General features: G+C 41.9%; 1 pseudogene; it reads right to left on the reverse strand.

Annotated features, from left to right (window-relative positions):
• Positions 1-1,727: 1,727 nt before the first annotated feature.
• Positions 1,728-2,597, reverse strand: LOC139034445 (olfactory receptor 7E178-like; annotated as a pseudogene).
• Between the last annotated feature and the right edge of the window lie 4,545 nt (positions 2,598-7,142).

Here is a 7,142-nt window from a genome sequence, read left to right on the forward strand (position 1 = left end):
TTGAACCCAAGTGTCCCTCATTGCAGGTAGAGTCTTTACCAGCTGAGCTACCTGGGAAGCCGAGTATCCTTGAAGTGAAGTGAAGTAAAATTCACTCAGTCATGTCTGACTCTTTGCGACCCCATGAACTATACAGTTCATGGGATTCTCCAGTCCAGAATACTGGAGTGGGTAGCCTTTCCCTTCTCCAGGGGATCTTCCCAACCTGGGATCCAACCCAGGTCTCCCGCACTGCAGGCGGATTCTTTACTAGCTGAGCCACAAGGGAAGCCCAAATGGCAGTTGAGTAGAGTCGATTAAAGAGAGATGAGGGGAGTATTGGGGCCCTTTAAAATATGTGAGCAGTGGTAAAAGTGTTAAACTGAAGTAACAGTATTGTGGGGAGAGGGAATCAGACATTAGAGTCAGTGCTAAGGATGAGTGTAGAAGACATAGTGTATATAAAAGATAGGTCTCTATGTAGTAAATTAGCAATTTGCTTTGCACTCACCTTGGTTTTCCTTACATGATGACTATCTGTAAGGAAAACAAGAATCTTCTCATGTTCAGTGTTTGATGTGTCATTGGGAAATTTCTGTCCTCACTTTTTATCCCTTTACTACGTGCAGAAATAGTCAAACCCCACTGTTGGTTCTATGAGTCTTAATCTTGCAGTTACCATTAGAGAAAAACAGATTCTATTGAATGTCCTGATAGTAAATGCAAACCATATTTTTATGATTTTAAAGCAAACCATATTTTTTTTCTCTTTTTGCAATTCTTCTTAGAGATGTCTATAGAAGTTTTAAGACAGAAGAAAAATACTGGATGTATAATTGTTAAATTGACTTTACTCTTTCTTATGAGGTAGTGGGTAATTTAGTCAATGCTGTACAAAGTAGAGCTGTGCCTAATCTCTGCCTTCGCTGTGCTACACTAGAGTACAAATAGACAAATTTCAGTTTCTGTCCTCAACCTAATGAGAACCTACTGCATAGCACAGGGAACTCTACTCAATGCACTGTGGAGACCTAAATGGGAAGGATATCCAAAAAAGAAGGGATACATGCAAACATATAGCTGATTCACTTTGCTGTACAGCAGAAGCTAACACAACATTGTAAAGCAAACATACTCCAATAAAAATTAATTTACAAAAATCTTAGAGTGCTTTAAGCTCCGTGTGGTTAACAAAGAAAAATTAGAATGAATGAGAATTTTTTTAAATGAGATGGATGAAACTGGAGCCCATCATACAGAGTGAAGTAAGCCAGAAAGATAAAGACCAATACAATATACTAACGCATATATATGGAATTTAGAAAGATGGTAATGATAACTCTATATGCAAAACAGAAAAAGAGACACAGATGAACAGAACAGACTTTTAGTCTCCCACAGACTTCTCTGTGGGAGAAGGCGAGGGTGGGATGTTTCGAGAGAACAGCATCAAAACATGTATATTATCTAGGGTGAAACAGATCACCAGCCCAGGCTGGATGCATGAGACAAGTGCTTGGGCCTGGTGCACTGGGAAGACCCAGAGGAATCGGGTGGGGAGGGAGGTGGGAGGTGGGATCGGGATGGGGAATACATGTAAATCCATGGCTGATTCATGTCAATGTATGACAAAAACCACTACAATATTGTAAAGTAATTAGCCTCCAACTAATAAAAGTAAATGGAAAAAAAAATTTTTTTAAACAGTTTGTTTTGCTGAGGAACCTCCACATGGCCCTTTTGCTATCTCAGTTCCTCAGGCTGTAGATGGAGAAGTTCAGCATGGGGGTGACCACAGTGTACACCACTGAGGCCACAATCCTTCCTGGGAGACTGTGAGATGGCTGAGGTGAGGTACACACCAAGGCCTGTTCCATAAAATAAGTAAACAGATGCCAGGTGAGAGCCACAGGTCAAGAAAGCTTTATACCTCCCACCTGATGAGGGGACACTTAGAATAGAGGAAACAATTTTATAATAAGAGAAAAAGATCCCCAAGATAGGGAGAAAATGAGAGATGGCACCGACAAAAATACATGAAAAGGGTCAGAACAGGCAAGGTTGAAGAGTTGAGAAGTGTCACAGAAGAAATGAGAAATTTCCACATCTTTCAAGTAGGTGAGTTTTATCACCATGGAATTGTGCATCTGGGAAACCAAGAGACTGATGAAAAGTGATACCAAAACCAGTGAGCCACGGAGACGTGGGTTCATAATGTCCACGTAACATAGAGGGTGACAGATGGCTACAAACTGTTCATAGGGCATCACAGTCAGGAGGAGACTATCCAAACACCCAAAAAGCATAAAAAAGGACATCTGTGTCAGGCAGCCTGCATAGGAGATGACCCTGCTGTGAGTCTGAATGTCCAGAATCATTTTCAGGATTGTGGTGGAGGTGAAATCGATGTCAGTCAAGGATGGGTTGGAGAGGAAAAAGTACCTGGGAGTGTGGAGGTGGGGGTCAGAGGTGATTGCCAGGATGAGGAGCAGGTTCACCAACATGGTGACCAGGTATGTGGACAGGAACAGGATAAAGAGCAAAGGCTGCAGATCTGGGTCATCTGAGAGTTCCATGAAAAGGAATTCTGAGTCGTTTCTTAGATTCTGTGGCTCCATATAGCTTTGAACCCTTTTGAAAAAGAATAGAATATTGAAAGAAAGGAAACAAGTAAATGGGCATGCAGCACTATGTCCACATTTTGGATTCAAGCAATTCACAAACAAAATATTCACACTTGGTTCGATAACCCTATATGCAAAACAGAAAAAGAGACTCAGATGTATGGAACAGACTTGTGGACTCTGGGAGAAGGAGAGGGTGGGATGTTTCAGGAGAACAGCATTGAAACATGTATATTATCTAGGGTGAAACGGATAACCAGCTCAGGTTGGGTACATGAGACAAGTGCTCGGGCCTGGTGCACTGGGAAGACCCAGAGGGATCGGGTGGAGAGGGAGGTGGGAGGGGGGACTGGGATGGGGAATACATGTAAATCCAGGGCTAATTCATATCAATGTATAACAAAAACTACTGTAATGATGTAAAGTAATTAGCCTCCAACTAATAAAAATTTAAAAAAAAAAAAAAAAAAAGTCTGTTCTTTACGTCTGTGTCTCCTTTGCTGCCCTTCATGTAGGAGTGTCGGTACCATCTTTCTAAATTCCATATATATTCATTAATATACAGTATTTGTCTTTCTCTTTCTTTCACTCTGTGTAATAGGCTCTGGGTTCATCCATGCCAATAGAACTGACCCAAATATGTTCCATTTTATAACTGAGTATTGAGGTAATATGCCCTGGTACCTCAGCAATATTTCTAAGTGTCTCAAATCCAGTTTGTTGATTTTTTCCCCCCTAGGAACTGTTTTTTCACTGGTTTCTATGTTATTCGCTTTTTTCTTTTTTTTTTAATTCTTACTTCATTTTTTAATTTTTTATATAAATTTATTTATTTTAATTGGAGGATAATTACTTTACAATATTGTAGTGGTTTTGCCATACGTTGGCACCTTTTTCATCACACTAGCCTGAAGAATGTTAGGAAAGTAAGGAACTTTTGTGATAACAATCTATGATCACAGAAATAAACTTCTCTGGTGGCTCAGATAGTAGAAAAAGAAAAATCCACGTGCAATGTGGGAGACCAAGGTTTAATACCTGGGTCAGGAAGACCCCCCACCCCCTGGAGAAGAACATGACAACTTACTCCAGTATTCTTGCCTGGAGAATCCTCAGAAACAGATGAGCCTGATGGGCTGCAGTCTGTTGCAGGAAGGGGAACCCCTTCCAGGGCCTGAAAGCGGGCTCTTGTCTAACACTCAGAAATGAATTATCCAAGGAGACACATTTACTGACAAAGCAAGAGATTTCATTGGGAAGGGATGCCCGGGCAGAGAGCAGCAGGGTAACTACCCTGCCACATGGCTTGCAGTCTTGGGTTTTATGGTGAATGGATAAGTTTCCGGGTTGTTTTTGGTCATTCATTCTGAGTCTTCCCTGGTGGCGCATGCATTGCTCAACCAAGATGGATGCCAGTGAGATGTATTCTGGGAGGTGATTGGACACAGGACATCACCTTTTGACCTTTCCCAAACTCTTCCAGTTGGTGGTGGCTTATCAGTTCTGTGTTCCTTACCAGCACCTCCTGTTGTTTAAAACAACTCATGCAAATGGTTACTATGGTGCCTGGCCAAGGTGGGCGGTTTCAGTCAGTGTGCTTCCCCTAACAGTTCATGGAGTCACAAAGAGTCAGACACAACTGAGTGACCAAGCACAAGCACTCTTAATGAAATAGATTGAATAAGAAAAAGACTTCTCCCTCAGAAATGAAAACATCTCTTGGCATATCAATAAACCATAAATGGCACAGACATCAGCAATTTCTGGTCCCCAAATGTGGACGAGGGCTCCCAAAACTGTGATACGCCACCACCAACACCCCACAGTGATTGCTGAGGAGCCGGGAAAGGTTCTGTGCTGTGCTTAGTCTCTCAGTCTTGTCCAACTCTTTGCAACCCCAAGTACTGTAACCCACCAGGCTTCTCTGTCCATGGGATTTCACAGGCAAGAATACTGGAGTGAGAGGGGAGGGGAATGCAAGAAGCAGCCTTCTGCCACATTGCCACTCCTTAAAGTGAACAAAGAAACAAGATTTGGCCCCAGAGAGGTGAGGTGCATATGAAAGGAATGAATTCACTGATCCTGGGGGCTTGCATCTTCCCATACATAGAATGCTAAATTCCTTAATTTGCTGTCTGACCTTTGATGTTCAGACTGCCTGCTCCTTTTGTTGCAGACTTGTATATAGCCTGCAAACTTGTATTTAGCCTTCCCATAACAATAAACTGTGGAAAATTCTGAAAGAGATGGCAATACCAGACCACCTGAACTGCCTCTTGAGAAACCTGTATGCAGGTCAGGAAGCAACAGTTAGAACTGGACATGAAACAACAGACTGGCTCCAAATAGGAAAAGGAGTAAGTCAAGGTGTGTATTGTCACCCTGCGTATTTTACTTATATGCAGAGTACATCATGAGAAACTCTGGGCTGGAGGAAGCCCAACCTGGAATCAAGACTGCCGGGAGAAATATCAATAACCTCAGATATGCGATGACACCACCCTTCTGGCAGAAAGTGAAGAGGAACTACAAAGCCTCTTGATGAAAGTGAAAGAGGAGAGTGAAAAAATTGGCTTAAAGCTCAACATTCAGAGAACTAAAATCATGGCATCTGGTCCCATCACTTCATGGCAAATAGATGGGGAAACAGTGGAAACAGTGGCTGACTTTATTTTTCTGGGCTCCAAAATCACTGCAGATGGTGATTGCAGCCATGAAATTAAGACTCTTACTCCTTGGAAGGAAAGTTATGACCAACCTAGAAAGCATATTAAAAAGCAGAGACTTTAATTTGTCAACAAAGGTCAGTCTAGTCAAGGCTATGGTTTCTCCAGTGGTCATGTATGGATGTGAGAGTTGGACTATAAAGAAAGCTGAGCGCCAAAGAATTGATGCTTTTGAACTGTGGTGTTGGAGAAGACTCTTGAGAGTCCCTTGACCTGCAAGGAGATCCAACCATTCCATCCTAAAGGAGATCAGTCCTGGGTTTTCATTGGAAGGACTGATGTTGAAGCTGAAAATCCAATACTTTGGCCACCTCATGCGAAGAGCTGACTCATTGGAAAAGACCCTGATGCTTAGAAAGATTGAAAGCAGAAGGAGAAGGGGATGACAGAGGATGAGATGGTTGGATGGCATCACTGACTTAATGGACATGGGTTTGGCTGGACTCTGGTAGTTGGTGATGGACAGGGAGGCCTGGTGTGCTTCAGTTTATGGGGTCGCAAAGAGTCGAACACGACTGAGTGATGAAACTGAACTAAACTTGCCTCCTTGGAGCAGTTTTCTCAAGTTACTGAGATGCTGTTGCCCACATTCAAATTCCTAAACATTCACACCAAATATAACTCTCTGCTTTCAGGTTGTGACTATATTTTTTAGTTTACAGCACAAACAAGTGCTGTCTGACCTTGTCTTTTGTTCTATGGGACACCCCATAAGCATGGGCTGGAAAGCACCCGTGCATGGAAGCCATGTTGACCAGTCTCTGTTTCTGTGAACCAAAGAAAGGTCTATTCAATACTTACCATATTTGGGGTTTTTTTTTTGGGGGGGGGTGGGGGGGTGGGGGTAGGGGGCATTATTGTTGAAGAAAAGCTACATGGCCCAAAACAGCCTGGAGTTAAAACTCCCCTCCAGGTCCTTCCGACCATTCCATACAAAATTCTATAGAGAACGTTCTCCCCCAAAGAAAGGAATGGACATTAAGATTGATTACGTTCAGCTCCCAGCAGATCCCAGTCTCCGGCTGGTCTCAGAAATTCCTTTCCCCAGTTGTTGAAAGCTAACTAATCAAAAATAATCATGAGGAAAAACAGACCCCCTCAAACCTATGTATCTCCGCAAAAATATGTTTTCTATATATACCTACTCTCTTCTTGACTTAGGGCAGCAGCCCACTAATCTGACTGCTGCCCCAGAACCTCATTAAAGGTGATTTGTTCCTGTATAGTGTTGGTCTCATTTTTTTTTTTTTCCTGAACCTCACCTTCTCTAACTCCCTTACCTTACAATTGTTGCTTACATTGTGCCAAAGACTAAAACTCTGGAGAACCAGAAATAAATATGACTCAGTCATTTCCTCCAAGTACTCATTATCCACTTGCATAGGGATGAAACTTAAATGTTTCAGGAATTCCCTGGCTGTCCAGTGACTAAGACATCACGCTTTAACTGCCAAGGGCCCTTGTTTGATCCTTGGTCAGGGAACTAGGATCCCACAAGGCATGAGGCACAACCAAAAAAGAAAAAACTAACATGATTTGTCAGGTATCCATTAAAAACCAAACTGTCAAGTCACACAATATTTCAGTCAAATCATATGAACCATAGTGTTATAAAAATTAATAATATCAAAACTTTTACCCTTATTGTAAGCATCCAGCACTTAGTTAAATCATATAGGTAGTATTCTTTATTTAGTTCTTACTCAGTGCAATGGTATTGTAAATAAGAAGAGTTAATTTTGAATTCACTCCAGATCTGATCTGTGACTTTAATCCTTATCTTGCTACTTCTGTTATTTGTACATAATGGCCT

Source organism: Odocoileus virginianus, chromosome 3 (assembly GCF_023699985.2).
Source record: "Odocoileus virginianus isolate 20LAN1187 ecotype Illinois chromosome 3, Ovbor_1.2, whole genome shotgun sequence".
Lineage (NCBI taxonomy): Eukaryota > Metazoa > Chordata > Mammalia > Artiodactyla > Cervidae > Odocoileus > Odocoileus virginianus.